Consider the following 22,762-nt stretch of genomic DNA (forward strand, 5'->3'; position numbering starts at 1 on the left):
TGGGGGGATGGCCAGTGCCTGGTAACGATAGCATCAAGTTCTAGTCAGCAAAAGCATGCAATACAAATGCATATTTACAATTTTCCAGTCCCTTTGTATTTTAGGAAAGGAGCCCTGACATTTTAGGATATGCATACTTTTAATTCCCCTGGTGTCTGTGTTTTTGGGTGAGGAGACAGTAGTTGGTGAGAGGGAAAGTGACTGGGGTGAATGTAATGGGTGACAGGTGGGAGAGAGACTGGTTGGGGTGATGGCTGGTGAGAGAGTGGCAGACTTAATGCATACTAAAATCTAGTTAGTGCACACCAAAGTCCCGTTAATGTGCACTAAGTCCGTAAATAGGAAAACTAGTGTGTACCAAAGAGTCTTACAGGCCAATACAGTACAGTGCGCTTCAATGGAGTGCACTGTTAGCCGGCATTTGGATGCGCATTTTCGACGTGCTAGCTTTACCCATTATTTAGTAAGGGGTAATAGCGCGTCCAAAATGCGCGTTCAAACCCCCGGAACCTAATAGCGCCCGCAACATGCAAATGCATGTTGATGGCCCTATTAGGTATTCCCGCACGATTCAGTAAGTAAAATGTGCTGCCAAGCCGCACATTTTACTTTCAGAAATTAGCGCCTACCCAAAGGTAGGCGCTAATTTCTCCAGGCACCAGTAAAGTGCACAGAAAAGCAGTAAAAACTGCTTTTCTGTGCACCCTCTGACTTAATATCATGGCGATATTAAGTTGGAGGTCCTGAAGGTTTAAAAAAGTAAAAAAAAAAATTTTGAAATAGGCCCGCAGCTCGCGGGTTGAAAACCGAACGCTCAATTTTGCCGGCATCCGGTTTCTGAATCCGTGGCTGTCAGCAGACTCGAGAACCAATGCCGGCAAAATTGAGCGTCGGCTGTCAAACCCGCTGACAGCCACCGCTCCGGTCCGAAAAGAGGCGCTAGGGACATGCTAGTGTCCCTAGCGCCTCTTTTTACTGCAGGGCCTAATTTAAATAAATTTATTTACTGTATCGCGCGCACAGGAGAGTGCTCTCTCGCATTTTTTTACTGTATCGGCCTGTTAGTGTGTGCTAACTAATTTTCATGAAATTTCATTTTTTTTTTTCATTCCGTGGTACTCCTGAAACAGGACGAAATAGACAATTTTGTTGTCATTGTCTATTTCGTTGAAAACGAATGCACAAACCTAATGTTGAAGGAAAAGATTCCCCGGCTATAGTCCCTCTTAAAGAAGCCACACAAATAATTATAATAATGATAATTATAGGTTACAATCCTCCTTCATAGCACCTTAATTAACTTATACTTGATGCTGATGTGTATAACTAGAATAGGTATTTACTGGTGGTCCAGTGGGGGTCCCGGGAGTGATCTCCCGCTCCGGCCATCCTTCTGCTCCCGGGCCGTCGGCTGCCACTAATCAAAATGGCGCCGATGGCCCTTTGCCCTTACCATGTGACAGGGTATCCATGCCATTGGCCGGACCCTGTCACATGGTAGGAGCACTGGATGGCCGGCACCATCTTGTGCTCCTACCATGTGACAGGGGCTGACCAATGGCACCGGTAGCCCCTGTGACATAGTAAGGGCAAAGGCTATCTGCGCCATTTTGAATACTGGCAGCCGACAGTCCGAGTGCAGGAGGTCGCTCCCAGACCCCTGCTGGACTTTTGGCAAGTCTTGTGGGGGTCAGGAAGGTCCCCCAAGACTTGCCAAAAGCCCCTGGTGGTCCAGCGGGGGTCCAGGAGCGATCTCCTGCACTCGGGCCATCGGCTGCCAGTAATCAAAATGGCGCCGATAGCCTTTGCCCTTACTATGTCACAGGGACTACTGGTGCCATTGGTCAGCCCCTGTCACATGGTAGGAGCACAAGATGACGCCAGCCATCCAGTGCTCCTACCATGTGACAGGGTCCGGCCAATGGCACGGATACCCTGTCACATGGTAAGGGCAAAGGGCCATCGGCGCCATTTTGATTAGTGGCAGCCGATGGCCCGGGAGCGGGAGATCACTCCAGGGACCCCCACTGGACCACCAGGAACCTGTAAAAGTTTTTTTGGGGGGTCGGGAGGGTGGGGGAAGCAAAGATATTAGTTTTAAAGGGTCAGGGTGGGTTTTTTGTTTATCGGCTCGGGCGCAGCCGATAAACAAAACCGCGATCAGGCCCGATGTAAAAAAACCCACATGTGAATCGGAACCGGAATCTGAACCGATTTCGGTTCCAATTCACATCTCTAATAGATATTCCATTTCTTCTGTTCAGAATAACCCATAATGCCTCCTTACCTTGTAAACCCTGCAATTCTTTTGTTTTATTATTATTTTTTATATAGAATGTTACTCCTCCTCCCTTCCTACCCATTCCTTCCTGAACAGATTGCAGACCAGTATAACTTTATCCTAGTCATGGATTTCTGTGCACCATATTCTGTGATGGCCACCTCATTCAAATTAGCTTCTTCATTGTCTTCAGATCTGGGCCTTTTTTTCTCACACTATTAGTGTACATAGCTTTTCAGATTTTGCCCTTTTTTCCCCCGTACCTTTGTTTTAGAAGTTGCATGTGCCAGCTGACTGCTGGAGTCCTCGGCCATGCCTTCTGGACCACCCCCAGACCACCCAGCCACGCCTCCCTACTGCCCCACCATGCCCCCCGACCGTCTGCCCCGCCCCTACCCCGCCTCCGACCCACCCATTCAGAAACGTCCCGGGACATACATGTATCACCGGGCCTTTTGAAAATAGGCCTGGCATGCAAAAGGCAGGTTACGCGCATAAATCCAGAGGATTTATGCGCGTAACCTTTTGAAAATTTGGCCCTATGGTTTTAAGAAAAGGAGATCCTGTCGGGCAAACTTCATTTGGTTCTTTATTGAGGTGATAAAAATTGTAGATCCGGTTGTAATTGCCTGTGCACATCAACTCCAAAAAAGTGAGTTAACAAATTTATAAATAAATTGGCAGAAATGAAAAAGCCATAGTAGATTATGTATGAAGGCCAGACCTTCAACAAATATTAATAATATGTTTGGCTCTGAAATGTCTTTGGACATAATGGCATCTTTAGTTTCTATGAATTTTTTTGTTTTATTTTCTGGTATTGTTTCTTGTTTGCAGTAATAATATATGTGTAGCACTGGCTGCAGTTTGACCCTGTGTTTTACTCGGTGTTCCATAGGCTACAACCATGAACTGCCATACTCATTTCCCTGGCAGGGACTCTCTCACTGGCTTCTGTCGCAGTTCAGTCACTCCCAGTGTCTTCATGGTAAGCCATTGCACACCAACACAACAGGACACTGCCGACATCTGCTGGCCCCACTCTTCCTAAGGTGTGCGTGTGCCAAACAGGGCTCAGAAACACGCCCCCTCAGGCATGTGTGTTGCTTATTTGAAAACAATAAAAACCGTTAAACATTAAAGGTCCCACAGTGGGAAAGCACTGGAGGCACCTCTTGATGACATCATCACTCAAGGCCCTTGCTGACACTCCTCCAATGTGTCAGCAAATGGTCTCCCTACTCTGGCTATGGTATGTGTTGCTCCTGCAACTTGTCTCTTGTTCCAGCATTTCTGTCAACTGTTTTTCAGTTCCAGCATCCTTGTTTTCAGTTCTTCAGCTCTAGTGTCATTGACTCTCCAGGTGGGAGGGACTGAGGGGTATGGATGGCTCTTTACAAAGTGTTCTAATGACAGAGACACTGATATCTAGTGGCCAGATCATGAAAGTCTGCCACATAAAACAGTATAAAGAAAACTCAATAGCAAAGGGAAGATGTAAGGCCTTATTGAAATGGCTGCTAAAGGGGACAGCTAAGAAATGTTATAGCAAAGATGAAACTGAGCACAAGAGAATGGAGGAGGAAGGAGAGGAGGAGGAACACACAACCCCATATGTTAAGTAAGGAAGAACTCTGAAATGGAGGACGTGAACTTCACAGTAAAAAGACGCTTGAATTGTGAGCTAAGCCTTGAACAAAGAATGAAACTAAATAACTAGAAAGTAGATGTGACACCTGTCTGAGTTCACTAGAAAGGTGTCATTCAATAAAATGTAGAATCTTCCAGAAGGCATAAGGTAAAGAAGTGATAGGAGGCTCCTTCCCTCAGAGGGGAAGGGTTTGGGATGGAATATAACAGTGCAATCCATGAGGCACTGGGGGTGGGGGTGCACAAAGCTTTGTAAATTTTGAGAAGATTCTTGTGAGAGTAAAAGGTTTGGTGTGGAGCTCAGAAAGGTCATCCCTAGTGTGTTGCTTGACTTTGGGCCTTCGCTGGTATGCTAGAGTCCAGTTAAACCTCTCTGGCACATTGCACAGATAATCTGGTGGGATCTGTCCCTCAGTCCATGGGGCAACAATCATTGTTCAGGAGAAGCCTGTTGCCATTGTGGGGAAAGAGGAAGGGGGGGTCATCTTTATCTGTGTGCTTTGGGGGCCTGACAAAGGATAAGGTCCTGAGGTGGAAAATTCTGCGAAGTGGCAATTCAAGTTGCATGAGAGAAGATTAAGTAACCACTGTAAGTTTCTCTGCATTGATTAAGAAGCTTAGCTACTGTTTTTGTGAGATGGGCTATTTGCTGATTTTTTACTCTCTCCTATGGACTTTTATTTCTGGTCTGTAAAATAAATTCTTTTGTCTGCTTTGAAACCCCATCTGGATGTGAACAACTGGTTTTGTGTGCGAGTGTCTCTTGGGCCCCATAACATTTTGCTGTTCTCCAGAGGAACGAGCCCTGGTTCTGAGGCTGTAGCCAGACCTTTATTGCCCCTGCAGTCACTGAAGGTGGGACCGTGGCAAAGGGGGGGGGGGGGGAGGGGGGTGGTTTACACAGACGAGAAACTGAGTTTGTATCTGTATGCCTACCATAGCCACGCTGAGCTTTCATTTACCTCAGTGCAGGGTACAAGAGAGACTGATATTTTCTGAAGAAAACAAAGAATTGAAAGGATTTCTTTGCTTTATTGGAAAGGCTTGGAAGACATTTGGCCATACAGTAAACTGTGCTGAGCTCTACAGGTATTCCAGAGGTGTTTTGTATTACGCCTCTACCATAGTCAGAGGCACCCACCACCGCCCTACCCCACAACTATGACTAACTATGGAGGCAGACTCAATTTACAGGGCCTATCTGGATTTCAGCAAGGCTTTTGACACTGTCCCTGACAGAAGATTAGTAAGCAAGCTGACCACAAAGTTATAAACTGGATGAGGAAGTGGCTGAGTGGCAGGACACCGAAGGTCATGGCAAATGGAGTCCATTTTGGTGAAAGGAAAATAGCCAGTGGAGTATCCCAGGGCTCAGTATTGGGAGAGATTCCTTTCAGGATATTTTTTTAGATAAACTTAAGGGGAAAGTAAGCTTGTTTGCAAATGGAGCAAAAATCTGTAACAGTAAGTGGGCTAGAAATGAATCGTTTATATTGAGTAGCAGAAATTTTTTCCTGTAAAGTATAGCTTTGCCCTAACTGCTTGCTGTTTTAGCATAATGAGGTGTCTAGGCTGTGGCAAGCTGTCACTCCACTGTAGACAGATAATTTGAGTAATAAGGTGATTACTCATCAAGGCCCAGTATCTGGTAGAACTACTGTATCATGGACACGATGTTGATAGGCTGAAACTGTGGTTCTTGCTGTTTGGTGACAGGACTTGCACACGTTCTACAGAGAGGGAGAGGAGGCAAAGCAAAGAAGATTGAAAAGTGCATTCCAGGAAAGGCAGAAAGAAGAAGAAGGTAGCCTGTGAAAAGAAATGAGAGAACGAGCCAAAGAAGAAGCACTGGATAGTGAAGGCCAGGCATTTTCTTCTCCGTCGCCCAGCTGGGAAAGCTCACCACACTTAAAAGGATGGAATACTGCCGTAACTCCATCTATCCACGTTGTCAAGTTCCTTAGCTGTCCTAAAGCTTCCTGTCATTTTCTTGGCAGCCTGCGATGGCACAGCTCTATCTCATACCATGCTGAGAAGTAAAATTGCCTTTCCTTGGTGCAGTACCTTGTTTGGGTAAGACTTGGTAACAGTAGAGGGCTTTGGTTTCCATGGGAATACTTATCACACCGTCATAAGTGAAAGAGCCGTAACATAAACAGAATTGTGCTAAACAGAGAAATTACTAGAACAAATACAATGCTGATGTAATATAACCTACTGGGGATTAAAAGAAGTAGAGGGCCAAAAACAAAGCATGTATAAGTGCTCTTAAACCTTTATTGCTTATTTAAGATGTCATTTATCGGAAGTCGTCCAAAACAGGATTGCTTGGGCGATGTTCTGAAAAAGCAAAAGTTTATTTACCAGAAGATGGCAGTAGTAATCTGCTGCTAGATTACGTTGTACAGAGAGATCAGCATAGTGATTATTTTCTACCAGGTGTATTTCTAAAACGGGAGCTTCCTCTGATTTCTGGATACCAAATTCTTCTTTTCATATTGCTGAATACTTTGAATTGCTGCTAATGGCAGAGAGTGCACCTACCAGAAGAGGGGGTGGGGGAGGGGAAATGTTGAGACAGGAAGAGGAGAGGGAAGAGAGATTCTGGTGGAGACAAAGAGAGGATGAATGGGAGGAAAAGGACAGAGAAGGAGGCAGGAGAAATGAAGAGAAAATAGAGAAGAGTAAGAAAATTAAACTGCTTAAGGAAAGACACAAAGAAAGGTACCATAGATATGAAACTAAAAAAAAAAAAGATCACTAGGGAGAGGGAGGAAAAAGTAAAAATACTAGATCAGAGAATGAGAAAAAAGTGAGGAAATGCTTTTAAACAGGTGGTGTGTGTGTGTGTGTGTGTGTGTGGGGGGGGGTATGCGTGTGTGTTCGTTGGCCCGCGCCCAGTTAGGCAGCCGCTCACATATGCCCACAAGTTATAAAATACCCTGACCGCGCACACATGTGCACGCAATTTTCAGTGGACACATGCCCGTGCGCACAAATGACACCTCTACCGCGTGAGTGGGGGGATTTTAAAAGACGCGTGCACAGACGCCATTACCGGTTTTCCCAGTTCATTCCCAGTTTGCCCAGGAAAGGGATGGGACTTCTAAAGCCCCCTAGTTTAATAGCCTTCCTTGTCCCCTTGTTAGCCCCCACCCTTAAAACCCCCTCCGATCTGTCTGTCTTTATTTTATTACTTACACCTCCTCCATAGCAGAAGTCAAGTTACGCGGACCCTGGCGCAGCATTTGCGCGCTCATTTAAATGGGAAATCCAGGAATGCTCATGCCTAGGCCACAGCCACACCCTGTCCCTTTTTTGGGAACTTTTCATTTGTGCGCGAAGCAGGAGATACATGCATAGACAGGTGGCTTTCAAAATTCGCCTGTTATGCCGGTCAGCCGAGGAGGCTGACCAAGCCTCCCCCTTCCGACTTCAGTCCGACGCGCTCCAGACCCCCGGGGGCTACCACGATGTCGAAAGGCCTACGCCTGCGCTGGGGATGCCGTCACAGCGGAAGCCCCGCCCCCGACGTCCTCTAGACGCATGTGGTGCAGCCAGCCCTTCTTTTAAAGAAGGTCAGCACAGGAAGACCGGCCTACCACCACTGGTCTCCGCCCCTTCCTGGAGGTATTTAGCCCGCCCTTGTTTGCTAGCTCATCGGGTTAGCAAGGATCGTGTTGGATGGAAAGTCTCCGGTCTGTGCTACTCTGCCACTTCCTTCCTGCCGCTGGAAGCTCTTTCTGCCCTTCGGGGTATTTCTCTAACCTGGGTACCCGCTCCTCGGGGGCCCTTTACTTTCTTTCAGGTGCCTTACTGGGATCAGGTACTCGCTCCTCAAGGGCCTGCTCTCCCTGTCTCAGTGCCTGTAACCATCTACTTCTGCTTACTGGAATCATTACCACACAGCTATCATCTCAGTGAGTAATCTAACTTGTCAGTCTGTCTCTCTGCAGCTCTGCTGCATTGCAAACCTGCAGCTGGACTTCACTAACCACCTCTGTGAGACGGGTCTCCTCTGCCGAGGGTCCCTGGACTGCTATCTCTGGATTGCCTCACTACTGCCACCTCTGGTGGAACTCATCAGCTGTTTAATAAAAGACAATTCTCTGTGTTTGTGCATCCTGTGGTTCCTCTCAGGACTCCTCATTGTGGGCGCGGTGATCTTCACAGTACCCCGAGAATCCCAACTTGGGCAGGTCTCTCCCGGTTTTGGTGCGCGCTGAGCTTTTAAAATTCACCTGTATGTTTTTACTGGAAAGAGAATATTAATTATCTGATCAATGTAAAATATCCTGGGTCCCAGTTCAAAGGATCATGGTTTGCATATATTTCGCACACAGAGATAATTTTCTCTTGGAGACAGATGTATTCGAGAATGGTTTGTCTTTTTCCAAAGTATAATTAATTTCCTTCTGTGCAGAACATATCTGCCAGCCCTGAGAGTTTGCACTGTGTCCCTGATATTTTGCAGTAACAAAACATGAAATAAATGTGCTTTTAGGTATGAAGAAATTGCATATTTTGAGGGTAGGTTAGTAAAAAAAATGTCCCAGGGGGGATGGTCCTCAGAACACCTCTATAAATAGTTCATTAACACCTGCACCAGCAGAAGCAAATATCCCTGATTTGATCATGAAAAATCTGGTAACCTTAATACTGACCTATTCTGGAGTCCAGCCTCAGAAATGACACATCAATAGACAGTTTTGTAATCCACCAGCAAATATGGACACCAATTAATTTTTTACAAAGATCTGTGGGAAAGGAAATCAGTTGCATATAATTAATATTGCTGCATAGTGTGTGACTCTGGAGTCAATTAGTAATGATATTAAGCAACATATCAGTTTCTATATAGATAAAAAGAGAGAGTGCCAAACCTGCTGGGAGGCGGAGGGGACGTGGGCAGAGCATGGATTCGTATGTCATCCCCTCCCTCCCGAGTCATGATTAAACTATGATAAAGAATTCAGGTGGAGAATGGATGAAGATAAGTCAATACATTAGAATAATAAAGAGGTCAATTTCTGGCTTAAAGTAACATCACATAGGCCAGTTTCCCGCCAGACAAGCAACCAAAGCTCTCCAACCTCCTAGCAAATAGGGGGGGGGAGGAAAAAACTTGGGTAGGTACTTTAATTTGAGATAGTACGCCCTGCATATCGCTTACAAATTTAAGCACTGTTACTTTCACTATGGGTATAATCTCTGAAAAACACGCTGCCCAAACTGGGGTGCAGATAGAGGGGAGCAACTGCACAGGACTTCTGTCTTCTCTGTAGCGGTCAATGGAGTTCCAGCTGAAGAAAGTAAAGTAACCCGTGGGGTACTGCAGGACTTGGTGCAAGGGGCAATTCTTCTTAAGATCTTTATTAATGACATTGGGGCCAATGCAATACCAAGGTTCTGTTTAGCGCGGTGGTGAGCACACATTTGGACACACATTTTCGATGCGCTAATTGAGCACCCATGCAATATCAGGATTAGCGTGTTCATAACGCATATACAAACTCGGTGTGTAGTGAATAGCGCCGATGGCATGCTAATACTATTTGCCACCTCCTATCTAAACTGGAACTAAAATTCTTCTTGTACGCTGACGACGTACAAATACTTATCCCCATCCAAAAATCCCTCAACGAAACCCTGCACTTCTGGGAAACATGCCTTGCATCTATCAATTCCCTCCTTTCCAACCTACACCTTGCACTCAATACCTCAAAAACTGAAATTCTTATTATTACTAATCAACCCAGCCTTTCCATCCAACAAACGCATCAAAACACTTCACAAAATCTCACGCATCCACCCACTGTCAGAGACCTAGGAGTTTCCCTAGATACTCAATTAAGCTTCAAATCTCACATCAACTCGCTCCTAAAAGGGGGCTTCTATAAACTACAAACCCTCAAAAAACTAAAACCTCTCCTCCACGTACACGACTTCCGCACTGTTATGCAAACCACCATGCTATCAAGACTTGATTATTGCAACTCACTGCTAATAGGCCTTCCCTCCTCCACAATCAAACCCCTCCAAATCTTACAAAACGCCATGGCCCGCGTCCTCACAAACTCAAGAAAGACTGATCACATCACCCCCATACTTCAAGACCTCCACTGGCTCCCAATCACCTATCGCTCTCAATACAAAACACTCACTATCATACATAACACGCTATACAACAATAATTCCCCATGGATCGAAGATATGCCACACTTCCGCCAGGCCAACCGCCCCACCAGAAACGCCCTTGCTGGCACCCTCTACACCCCCTCACTCAAAATCGCTCACCTCACCACCACCAGAGAGAGAGCCTTCTCCATCGCCGGCCCCACCCTCTGGAACTCCCTCCCTGCCGAGCTCCGACTAGAACCATCACTTAATCAATTCAAAAAAGGAATCAAGACCTGGTTATTTAAACAGGCCTATCCCAACACGTCACAATCCTAGCTCTGTAACTCCTTCGCAACACTTTTATTTCCCCACACCCTCACTGTTTCCCCTGCCTCCTGCCCCCCCCCTCACCTCCCCCACCCACCTCCACCACCTTCCTTCCTCTAAGCAGCTTCCTCTTTCTGTTACCAACTCACCATCCTCACCGTTACCCACAGCTCACTTGTACAGTTTCACCCCCCTCCCCCCCCCGCTTATTACACCCTTCCCCCCGCCTCTTGTACAATTACTCATAATGCTCGCCATATCTCGTGTACAGCACCCCTCCCTCCCTCCACCACCCTACCCTCTTCCCCCCTCCCTTTTATTGCCCCTGCTTCCCCTGTCACCCTCCGCCTCCCCAGCCCCTCCTCCTCCCCCTCCCCCCCCACGCCTCACCTTCCACCCCCCGCCCCCCACACCACCTCCCCCTGTAATTAATTAATTTTGTCTAACTTTGTATAATATTATCTAATTCTTCTCTAATATGGTTTATCATATAATTCTAATATGGTTTATCATATAATTCTTCTCTAATATGGTTTATCATATATAATCGCGTTTTAACTGTGATGCATGTTGGCACCACAGTAAAGTTAACCTACCTTTTAACTATTTATCTTTCTTCCACCTATCATTGTAATTTCCTTTCTCAGTTACATGTAAACCGACATGATGTTTTTTACGAATGCCGGTATATAAAAGTTATAAAATAAATAAATAAATAAATAAATGCGGCAATTATCTATTACTACCCGATCCAGTAATGTGCGCTGAAAGTTCTTGCGTCTAGAGCGAGTTATTTTACGGTCGAAATTTTGTTCCTGCCTTACCCTGGCATTATTATGCTGTAGCTAATGGTAACTGGCAGTTCGTGAAGGCTTCCTGCTTTTCAATCATGGAAACTCTCTACTTCCTTGTCGTGATGACTTTCTTCTTGTATCTGTGAGCAAGAATTAGGGCAGCTACATGAGGGAGGATGATTACAAATAACCCTGCCAATGATAGACCAGAGGTTAGCAAATGGCTAGAATCCTTTTTAAATCCTTTAAATCCTTAAATTTGTCACTTGGACGTCCAATTCCTGGGCCATTACAAGACACCCTGGACTTCAGCATCCGTAACATCATCAAAAGGAAACCTTAAAATTGAACTGCCAAAACTAGAGCAATGGATGCCCCAAGTCTAGGTCATCTGTGAGAGGCTTAGGTCTTGGGTGTCCTTAATTAACAAGGACCTTTTATGAATCCTAAAGTCTTGGGTCTGTTTAAAAACCTGTGCTTTTGGATCCCACCCACCACACAAATGTGATAGGTGGTTAAGGATGTGGTTGGGGAAGTTGGACTAACAGGGTTTAAAAAAAATCTGATAGGCACTCAGTCTGACCCAATAAGGCATGTCTTATGTTCCCTATGTTGATATGTTTTCAGGTGCAGCCAAGAGCCATCCGTAGACCCTGCAGGCAGCATCTTATTCATCCACACACAACTCTCCTTGGATTGCCTGAGTCAGAAATGGTGCAAAGATACTGTCTCAGCTCTAGGGCAATTGAGACCCTGTGTGAGGACCTGCGCCATGATATTGATCCGATCGCCTCTCGCAACCATGCGGTCCCTGGGCTGGCAAAACTTCTGTGAGCCTTGCATTTTTTACTACAGGAATTTTCCAGAATACAGTAGGACTGGTTTGCGGGATGTCTTGCAGCATTTTGGATAAGTCTTGAGGGCTATGATGAAATGTATGCGCCAGTATATCTATTTCCCAATGGACCCAGTGCAGCAACAGGAGATCCGGCATGGATTCTTTGAAATAGCTGGGATGCCCAATGTATTAGGTGCAACTGACTGCACCCATATTGCACTGACCCCAGCTCACAACAGGAGAGTGCATTCTGCAATCGGAAGTCATTCCATTCAATGAATGTGCAGGTGGAATGTGATGTGCATCAGTGAATCCTGAATGTAGTATCTTAATTTCCAGGGAGCTGCCATGATTCCTACATCCTTTCTCATTCCTTGCTTGAAACAGATTTTCCCAAAGGAAAATACGGTGATGGCTGGTTGCTCAGTAAGTCACAGTAGCTATCGGAAGGCATGATAGACAACCAGGTGACAAGGAGGAATGCAAGACCCTGTAGAAGTTAATCGTTTTATCCAGAAAGTATTTTGGTACTACTGTATTGGTAAGGTGAATGGGGTATAAAATGATCCAGTGTTATATATATATATATGCCATATGGAGTAGTGTATACATGCCATATGAAGTAGTATACATATGTGTGTGTGTTTTGTAGTGTTTTGTCAGTGTTTTTTGATGCAATATTGCTTATCCCTTTTATAGGTGATGGTGGCTATGGCTTTAAGCCATAGTTGCTGACTCTACTTCTGGCCCTGCGCACTGTGACTGAAAGACGGTACAGCGAGGCTCATACCAGCACTGTCTGTTATCGAGCGGACATTTGGTATGCTGAAAGGATGATTCAGATGCTTGGACTGGCCAGGTAGTGCCCTCCAGTACAGTCCCGGAAAGGTTGCATGCATCGTTATGGCCTGCTGCATACTGCATAACATAGCTTTGCGCTTTGGGCTGGAAGTGGAGGCCCCTGAAAACTTGACCCCAGATCCACCCCTACAGCCAGCTGCAATACAGTGCAAGGCTCAGAGGTTCGCCAAAGGGTCATTGCAGAGTATTTCTCATGTAGGTTCTTAGAGGTGTTTCAAATAAGCCCTCTCCTCTGTGAAAGATATTGTTCATGTTGGGAATAAGCTACTTATTGTGCACAAATCTAAATCCATTCTTTTGTGCTTTCTATTTCAGGAGATGCAATTGGAGTCCAAGAGAGGCACTGAAGGATGTTCCAGGATTAATTTCAAAATTTCTTTTGTTTTCTTCAGTTTTTTGATTACTTTATAGTGAAGAAACTAATTGCTTTTGTTTAGCTGAGTGGACTATTATATGTCCTTTACATCCTTGCTGGCCTATGTCTCCTAATCTTCTTGCCAACTCCCCTCACTGGCCTGTGTCCCTTCACCTTCTTGCCAACTCCCCTCACTGGCCTGTATACCCTCGCCCTCTCGTCAAGAACCCATCACTTGCCTATGTCCCTACGCCCTGTCGCCAATTGTCCTCTTGCTGGCCTGTGTCCCCTTGCCCTCTTGCCAAGTCCCTTCACTTGCCTGTGTCCTCTTGCCTTTTCGCCAACTCCCCTCGCTGGCCTGTGTCCACTTGCCATCTCGCCAACTCCCCTCACTTGCCTGTGTCCCCTCACCCCCTGTTGCCAACTCCCCTCACTGACCTGTGTCCCCTTGCCCTCTCCCCAACTCTCCTCACTGGCCTGTGTCCCCTCGCCCTCTCGCCAAGACCCTGCATTGGCATCTCTCTCTCCTCAGCCTATCACAGACATAAGGTGGGATCCAAAAGCATATAATGGATGCTGAAGTCCGAGACTTTTTAAAACCAGTCCAAGAGCTTTGATAAAAGGCCCTTGTTGATTAAGGATGCCCAATTCCTGGCCCTTTAACAGATGCCCTGGACTTAGGTTAAGTCCGTGGCATCTCTTAAAGGCTCAGGATTTGGATTACCTATCACATAAGGGTATTTGGATTCCTAAATATTGCACCTTTAAGAGACGTTCTAGACTTTGACGTCCTTTATATTCATCACACGTACCCATGTGTGCATGAATTGGACATCCATCCCCTGTGGCCATGCCCAGACATCCATTTGGTGCTCAGGGCAAGATTCAATGCCCAAGCGTTCTTCCAAAGGGAGGTGAGTATGGGTGAGGCCTACAATAGGGTATTATAACAGAAAATTTAGCTTAGGCCTTATAGCAGATTTTCAATCCAGACACAAAAAGCTAAAAATAGCTTGAGTTATGGAATGGGTGGGAGGTGTAGGCCCTGCATCATTTCTTAACATAGTAATGTTTGCATTTTTTATTTCTGCTGCCAGGTGGAGGTGTTGAAAAAGAGGGCCAGGCATCTAAGACATGAGGAGAGGGAATGGCTCCTGCCCCTCCATACTCAATGTGGGTGGCAGGATAATGAGTATATTAGGAATCATAGCCGATTATTGAACCCCAGAAATTGAGAAAATTGAGACTGATGGTCACACTAGTCCATTACCTGTTCTTTGCTCCATAAAAATCTTATTATTTGGTTTTGTGAGTAGAGATAATAAGGCTCAACAGATTGGCATGCCTATAGGAAACAGAAATTGGTTTGTATCTATCTGTTGTGTAAAATTGATGCATCTTGACCTCTAACTCCCTCCAGCCCTCTCTTCGGTCTCCCTTTCCCCAGTGCTTTGGTATTTATTATTTCAAACATCTCCAGCACATCCGCCAGTGAGAAGAAGAGGAAGAAGAAGGTGGACAAGCGTCACCACTGCAAGCCCACCGCAACCATCACCTCCAACACCATCACGGCCGGCAAAACCAGTGCCTGAAATACCGCCGCCCTTCCTCATTCCCCCTCCCCATGTTCCTGAGGGATGAGGAGGCAGTTGTCATTGATGACAAGGAGCCCTCCATTGATGCTCCATCTGCAGTGCACCGTCTGCAGGAGCAAGAGGCTGCATCCGAGGAAGTGCCTCGGGAGGAAGGAAGGCCTTCTTCTTTTGAAGCATGCTTGGATGCTGTGCTCATTCTGCTTGGTCGGCTGGACCGGCATGGACACAATGGAAGGGCTCCTGATGTATGTAGGGGCCAACTTGGCAGAGCTGGTACAAGGCTGGCAGCCAATGATTGAGCATCTGTCAGCTATGGCAGGAGCTCGATCATTCATGGCCCTGTCCTGGCCCTGGCCAAGCAGGCCCCACCACCCCACTAGTGATGCTCCTCCTCGTTCCCCAGGGACCCCAACACAATCCCTACCCTCCATCACAACCTCCTCCTTTTCTTGTTTTTGGAGATTTATTTTTTTATTTTTCTAAATAGTTTTTGTTTTTTTTTATAAAGGATTCAATACTTGTTGCTTGTCCCTTTGGATCTTCAACTACTATGACCAGCACTGTCCTCCAGTGCTTTCCCATTGCTCAAGGTAATGTGCAGGGGCAAAAATACCATGCAGAGGGAAGAGGTAGGGGAGAGGACAATGACAATGGTCAGGTCCAATAAAACAAATCGGAAGGCGGTCCCACGTAGCCAACGCTGCAGCTGCAGTGCCATTTGTTTCTTGACAGATCGCTGCGTTGTAAGTTCTATTGCAACAATCAATACTCAGATTGATATATTCACTCTTGCAGGAGTGAGAGTATGTTTACAACATAAAGCCCCTGATGCAGCCTTGTTGGCGAAACTCAGCTCGAGTCGGGCACCCTTAATAAAATCTTCCACGGTGTAAGGTAGTCCCCTTGTTGTTTATTGCAATGACAATGGTCATGCAGGGGTCGGGTGGGGATTGGGAAGGGAGGAAGATGATGACACCAGGTGAGAGGCATGAGAATGAAGATGGTAATGATGTCTAGAGGTGGGTGAAGAGGGAAGAAAACAGAAGAGAAAGTGATAATATGAAAGTTGCCCTTTGTTCGGTTATGCCACTATCTTCTGTGTTTTTCTTCGCAGGCTTCCCACGCTTCAGTAAATTTAAAATCCTAGATGATAAAACATATGAAGGTAAAAAATAGCCAGCTGTAAAGCGTTAGTATAATGAGAAACATTGCAGCCTGTAAATAGCACACATAACTCAGTGGTAACAGACAACAAAACTCTATTGTTTTGGAAAAAATAAGAAATAGAAAGTGTCACTGTCGGTTCAGTGACCAGAAGGCTTTTGATAAGTCTTGCTTGGCCACGACCACTTGGCCCACCAGGGAGGTCATACTGTTCATGAATGCTGCATTTGCTGGAGAACTGAGTGGACTGCATGCCACCCCTTGGCAACAATAGGGTTATGATCCTGCTGCCATGAAATCAGGTCAGAAACCATGTTGTTGGCCAGCTCATCAAGGCAAATGATGGGTATGCCAACCACCTCCTCCTGTTGCTCTACTGGGGCCTTTGTAGTCTCCACCAACTGTGTTTCTGGGGTGTCATCCTGAAAGGTTAGTGTCTACTGTTCCTCAGGCTGGATCTCTTCAACCAATTGGCTTTTAGTGGGAGAGTCCTCTTCAGAAATGGCTAGGAACAAGAATTCCGGTGTAGAAGGAGATTCTGAATCTCCTTCCACACCATCTTCCACATTCTGGGTGGTCACGTTGTTCAATGGTGGAGTTGCAGGAAAGGATAAGATGGTCAATAATTAGTTATAATGTGTTAACCACCCAAGCACCCAAAAAAGAAACATCAGTACAATCACAGTAGTAAGTTCAAAAAACATACCTTCTGGTCACCCTGTGTCACATCCATCAGGTGCGGACACTTCATCCACCACCTGTGGAAGCAGAGTTAACACGATCATCTTCTCCAGGGGAGTCAATGTCAGAGTGCAAGCAGGTCCGTGAAGCTTCGATTTTCCCCGCCTTCTCTTTAACCTCCCTGTGGGTGTCATGCCAGCAGTGCTGAATCTGCTTCACATCCCATGTCTTGACCCCCTGGAGACTGACCTCTCGTGCAATCCACACCCAAATTTGTTTCTTAGCCAATGCAGAAGCCTTGGATCTAACGAGCACCCTGTAGTTCTCACAGACGCTCCGGCACAGTTGCTCCTTCTCGGCATCAGATAAGCATATATTACGTGCAAGCTTCGGTGGACGTTGGAGACCACTGGGGCCTGCCTGCTCTTCCTGCACAGCAGCCTGTCTATCCTCCTGAGTCAACTTTTTTTTTCCTCCATTCAGCTGTCCATCCACTTGGCCATTTGCATTGTGACCATTGTTCTCCATTTCACTTGCTTGCTGTCACATCAGAGACAGGGAACAAAAGCATTGTACACCTGTTATTGGCTATTTCAAAAAGACTGTGCTACATGAGAAAAACAAGGAATCTTTCCAAACAATTCCTAGTGACATACCACACATAGCAATCATTCTGAAGACAAAGGCATAGGCCTCCCAGAGAGCATGGACAGATAGGATAAGAGGTTATCAGAGGAAGGACAAAGACATAGGCCTCTCAGTCAGCAAGGGCTCCCCTGGAAGCAGGAAAAAAGAGGCCTTTAACAGGTGTCCAAATTCAATGTCAGCATACATGAATTGGGCGTCTGTTAAAAAAGGTCTGTTTACAAATGAGCAATTCTTGAACGCCTGTGGAGTCCTTTAATGGACCTTGTACTTACGCACGAGGCCTGGGCCTATAATCGATGTCCAAGTCTTGGGCGTTGCTAAAGACAAATTTACGGTGGCCTTAACAGGTCTGAGTGCAAGAACGCCCAAGGTTGGGTAAGAACATTGGCGCCCAGAGGTCTGTCGAGGAAAGCAGCCAGACTTGGGCATCCATTCAAAGGATTTTAAGGAAGCCCGTCCAGCAGCCATACGGTGCTATAATTGATGTCCAGGACAGGGACATCGATAAAAAAAAGCCCAGTTTGTGGATGTCTTCTACCAACCGACGTCCAATAATTGAGCATCGGTATACCTTTTAAGGACGCCCTATTGCTCCTCCAGGACCAGGGCGTCCATTGCTCACAGACAAGAAAAGGTAAAATAAAATCTAGAAAAACAACAAACAAATCTGCACACATACAAATAAGCAGAAAGCAACCAGCAACTCTTACCTTTAAGAAATTGAAATGTCGATCACCTGCAACATCGAATCTGCACGAATTCAAGTCACCAGTTCACACTAGTCTGTAGCAAGTACCGTTCCAATTTGAACTGAGCAGAAAAGGAAACTTTGCCTCGCAGCAGTGATTTATAAACCCTGCGGAAAGGATTATGGCACACAAGCTGATTTCAAAATATTGCTTTTTTAATGAAATTTTACTGTATTACAGTTGACAGAAGCCACTGACAGATATACGCGTCCACATATCGCACATGCGATACTATATGGTTGTCCAATGCAATAAGTTGTGTGTTGCTATGGATGCTCTGTTTTGAAGAACACACTCCTTTTTTGCGTGCTTTTCATTTCTGTTTCATTTGAATACTGCATCCAGGGCAAAGATGATAGATTGTGTGCGCATTCAAAATGCGTGTGTCCATACTAGATGCACTTTTTTATGAGCATTTTATTGCATCAGCCTCACTTGAGAGGGACATGAGGGAAAATATGTTTGCTTGCAGAGGAAACAAAAAAAAATCTGTTAGAGTGTAGATGCCCTGGGATGGATGGAAAAAAAGAAATAAAAGCAGACTCAAAAATGGTCCATGGTTTGGAGCTGTTGCTTCAGTGCAAAATGTGTAAAATCCTGCATCTAGGGGTTCAAACATCCAATATCCACTTATCAGTGTGGAAGACAACTGGCAATTGTTAAACAGGAAAGTGACCTAGGAGAAATTATCTCAGATGAACTGAAGTTAGCCAATCAATGTAATAAAGCAATGGAAAAAGCTAACAGTATGCTTGAGTACATAAGTCCCTTTGTAGGGACATTGAAGGCTGATTTTCAAAGTCATTTACTTGCATACAACACAATTTTATGTGTGTAAATGGCTGTTATAAAACCGCCTGGATCTCAGTGGATGCAAAATTATATATGAAACTCGATTTTACGCATACTTTTACATGCACTACAGATAGATGTTCCAGGGGGTTGGGGAAAGAATTGGGATTTATGCAAATGCTTTTTTTATTTTCAAAAGTATGTATGACAGTTGACCTGCACAAGCTATGCCCTACAAAGGATGGATGTAATTTTATGTGGGTTACCTTGTGCCTGGTGAAGGCCACCAACCTGAGCGATAACAAAGCAAACGTATGTGTATCCACTGAGTTATAAATTTACCTTCTAAGAGGACAGAAACAGTTGAGAGGGCTACCAAAACTGGTATACCACTTGCAACACAAAACATACAGAGAGACTTAAGACACTCAAAATGTACTCATAGGAGTACCCACATGGGATAAATGCAAAGGGGCCTTAGTGGTAGAGGGAGGGAGAAGATCACAGATCAAGTGAGAACTGCAAGAGCACAGCAGGTAGGTACAAATAGGTAGATCCTTTCTGATGACAGCTTTTATTTTTTATTTTACAGAAAACAAGGGAAAAAGAAAATATGGAAGCATTCTAAGATTTAATGGGATGCAGTAAAGTATAGGAAGGTGCAATTCGCCATAGCAAAAGAAATTCAAGGACAGAGAGTCATGATATGAAGTTGGAGGGAGGGAAATTCAGAGGAAATATGATGAAATACTTTAATTTATATTCTACCTTTCAGCCACTTCAAAGCAGATTACATTCCGGTACTGTAGGTTATTTCCCTAGGAAAGGAATAACTTGAATAAGGAGCATTGGAGCAATAATTGTAGGTGGTTGAGCTTGCATGGCTGACAGCTGGGATATATCCTTAGCTAGAGTAGTATAGACAGGAATAGCTGCACAGACTAGGTAGGCCAACTGGTCCTTATCTGCTGTGTTATCCCAGATCCAGACATGGTCAGTTGTTTAAGCTCATATCACAATACCGAGTATGTCAGGATACTGTTGCATAGTTTTAAGCAGAATTCTGTGATATCTCATGATGGCCCCACAATGAGGAATGAAGTGTAAAATTCGAAGTGAGCCAATTTACAGATACAGTACTACTGAAAATAACTAAAGAAATAGAACTAGGCAAGTCAGTGATCGCTTTCACTGATATCCCTATCAAAACTTTTCTGCTCTCTCGTTTGTGGACAGTGCATAAAAAGGCCTACACACAATCAGGCCAATGCAATACTGACAGCCTAAAAACGTACGTCCAAACTGGACGCACTTTTTTTTAATGCGCGTACAATCACTTCTCCTGGATGCTCGATGCAATAGGCAAATGAGCCGTCACACTAAACAGGACATGCTAGGGATAAATTGTGCGTCCCTAGCCCGTCCATGGCATCGGGCACCCAGGAGAAGTGGCTGTGCATGGGTTAGGAAAACGGACACTCGATTTTATGAGCTCCATTTTCCTAAATTGTGCACAACCACAGGTTAGGAAAATGGACGTTTATAAATTGAACATCTGTTTGCCTAACCTGATAGCTGGTAAGTCTTTTTTTTTCACATTGCTACTTTCTATGGTTCCTCCGACTTTATAGAGCCACGATATTAAGTCAGAGGAACCACAGAAAAGCAGTATTTTGGGGCTTCTCAAGACTTAACACCAACTCTGGGGCTGGCATTAATTTTTGAAGGTAAAAATGCGTCGCACTAGCGACTAAAGTGCGTGATCTAGGCTTCTGATTAGATCTTGAGCTTAGTCTCCAACAACATATTTCAGTAAAAATTAAAGTTGGTTATTACAAATTACTTGTACTTAAAAACTATTGTTGAATCAAACAGAATTTAGAACAGTGCTACAAGCTTTATTGTTCACTAACATAGATTATTGCAATTCATTATTTCTTGGTCTTCCCCAAACAACATTAAGACCTCTTCAAATACTGCAGAATTCAGCAGCAAGAATTCTCACAGGAGCAAAAAAAAAAGACCATATAACTCCCGTCCTTATTGCTCTTCATTGGCTGCCGGTAGATGAGAGAATCAAATACAAAACACTGTGCTTAATCCATAAAGCTATCTACGCCGACCATGTTGACTGGTTGAACGCTATGTTACGTATTCATACTCCACAACGTAACTTATGTTCTGCCAATAAAGGGTTACTTGTTATTCCATCTGTGGCAAGTGCTAAACTTACATCTGTTAGAGAAAGAGCTGTCTTGTTAGCTGGTCCGAACCTTTGGAACACTTTACCTGTTGAGTTAAGATTATAGAAAAATCTGAAACTGTTTAAAAAGACATTAAAAACGTGGCTTTTTAATCAAGCGTATGGAACAGACACCAGCCAGTGATTACTATTTTATGTTTGTTTTATTTGATTTGGTTATATTTTAATTTTTTTTCTTATTAATTAATGTAATATTTTGTTACCTGTATTTTTTTAAAGTATGTGATGATAGTTATTACTTTATGATTGTATTTTAATATTTAAATTATATTTTCCGCATTTTGTAATGTAATTGTAAATCGATGTGAAGGTCAACACCAAACATCGGTATATAAAACCAAATAAATAAATAAATAAAATAAAATAAATAATAGCCTCATCAACATGGCATTTACATGTGATGAGTGCTATTATTTATCCGTTGGTTTGGATGTGTGTTTTGGACACACTAATCCCCTGTTGCATGAGGGGTCATGGACGTGCATCCTAAATGTGCATCCAACTCCAGATTAACCTGTGCGGTAGCCTGAGTTCACAGTATTGCATCGGCCTGAATGTAGCTTATAGAACAATATACTTGGTGAATAGCTCTAAAGCTCCTGGTTTCTGGTGTGCTCCCTTCAGCTAGGCCATTGAGTTAATCAGGGCTTGTATTCCAGATTATCCCACTTGATCCTCATAGCTTTTGGTTGGTATTCTTTAAGTTTCAGAAATATAACAATATTGACAAACATACCGAAATGGGTTGTTCATTCTTATATGCCTATTTGGAAATGTTTAGCACATTCATTCACTGGGTAATAGAGCATATGTTGTGTCACGGGAATATCAGTTCCTATTATGACTTCTGATTTGTGCAACCCTTATCAACTAGGGTTTGTAGCAGTTTGCTATAGAGTTTCAAGGGATTCACTTCTGATTTTGGTACCATATTACAAGGGAAAAATTCAGAAGGGGCTAAGGAGGAGATAACATGTTTAGAGCACAAGGAAATAAGGTCACTTTTGGGCAACTACAGTTGTTGGCAGGGCATTTAATTTTTCATATAAGATGATCCCTATGGGGACATGTATTTCTGTGAATGGTGGCATCAACCACATCAGCCATAATGCTCAATTGTCATTTTATCAGGTTATGAAAGCCAATGTGAGTGGATTTTCTCATTTTTCTAAAAGAATTTAGAGGAATTTGTCAGTCATTATCCAGCATGGATCTAGTGCTGATTTCTGGTGCTTCTTGTGGAAAAAGACTTCGGTGCATATTTTCAGGGACCCTAAAGATAGCCCTAATGAATATGCATGACAGAGATTTGCATGCACACAGCCTCTGTTGTATGCAAATCTATTTCATGCATATTCATTAGGGATATCCAGAAAATCCGACTGGTTGGTGGCCCCTGAGGCCCGGAATTGTATACCCCTGCCCTAATAAATAACCTGATTTCTGACTCTTGAATGATATTTTAAAAAAAGGCAGTATGAGGTCAATATTTTGCTGTGGGCTATCCGGGATAAATTTACTTGGGCAAATTATACCATATTTTCAGCAGATCAGCTGCCCCGCTGAATATACGCAGACCAGCAAAGTTATCCAGGTAAGTTTATCTGGATAACTTTAGGATGGCCTCGCAGCATGACTAAAGTT

Source organism: Rhinatrema bivittatum, chromosome 9 (genome assembly GCF_901001135.1).
Source record: "Rhinatrema bivittatum chromosome 9, aRhiBiv1.1, whole genome shotgun sequence".
Lineage (NCBI taxonomy): Eukaryota > Metazoa > Chordata > Amphibia > Gymnophiona > Rhinatrematidae > Rhinatrema > Rhinatrema bivittatum.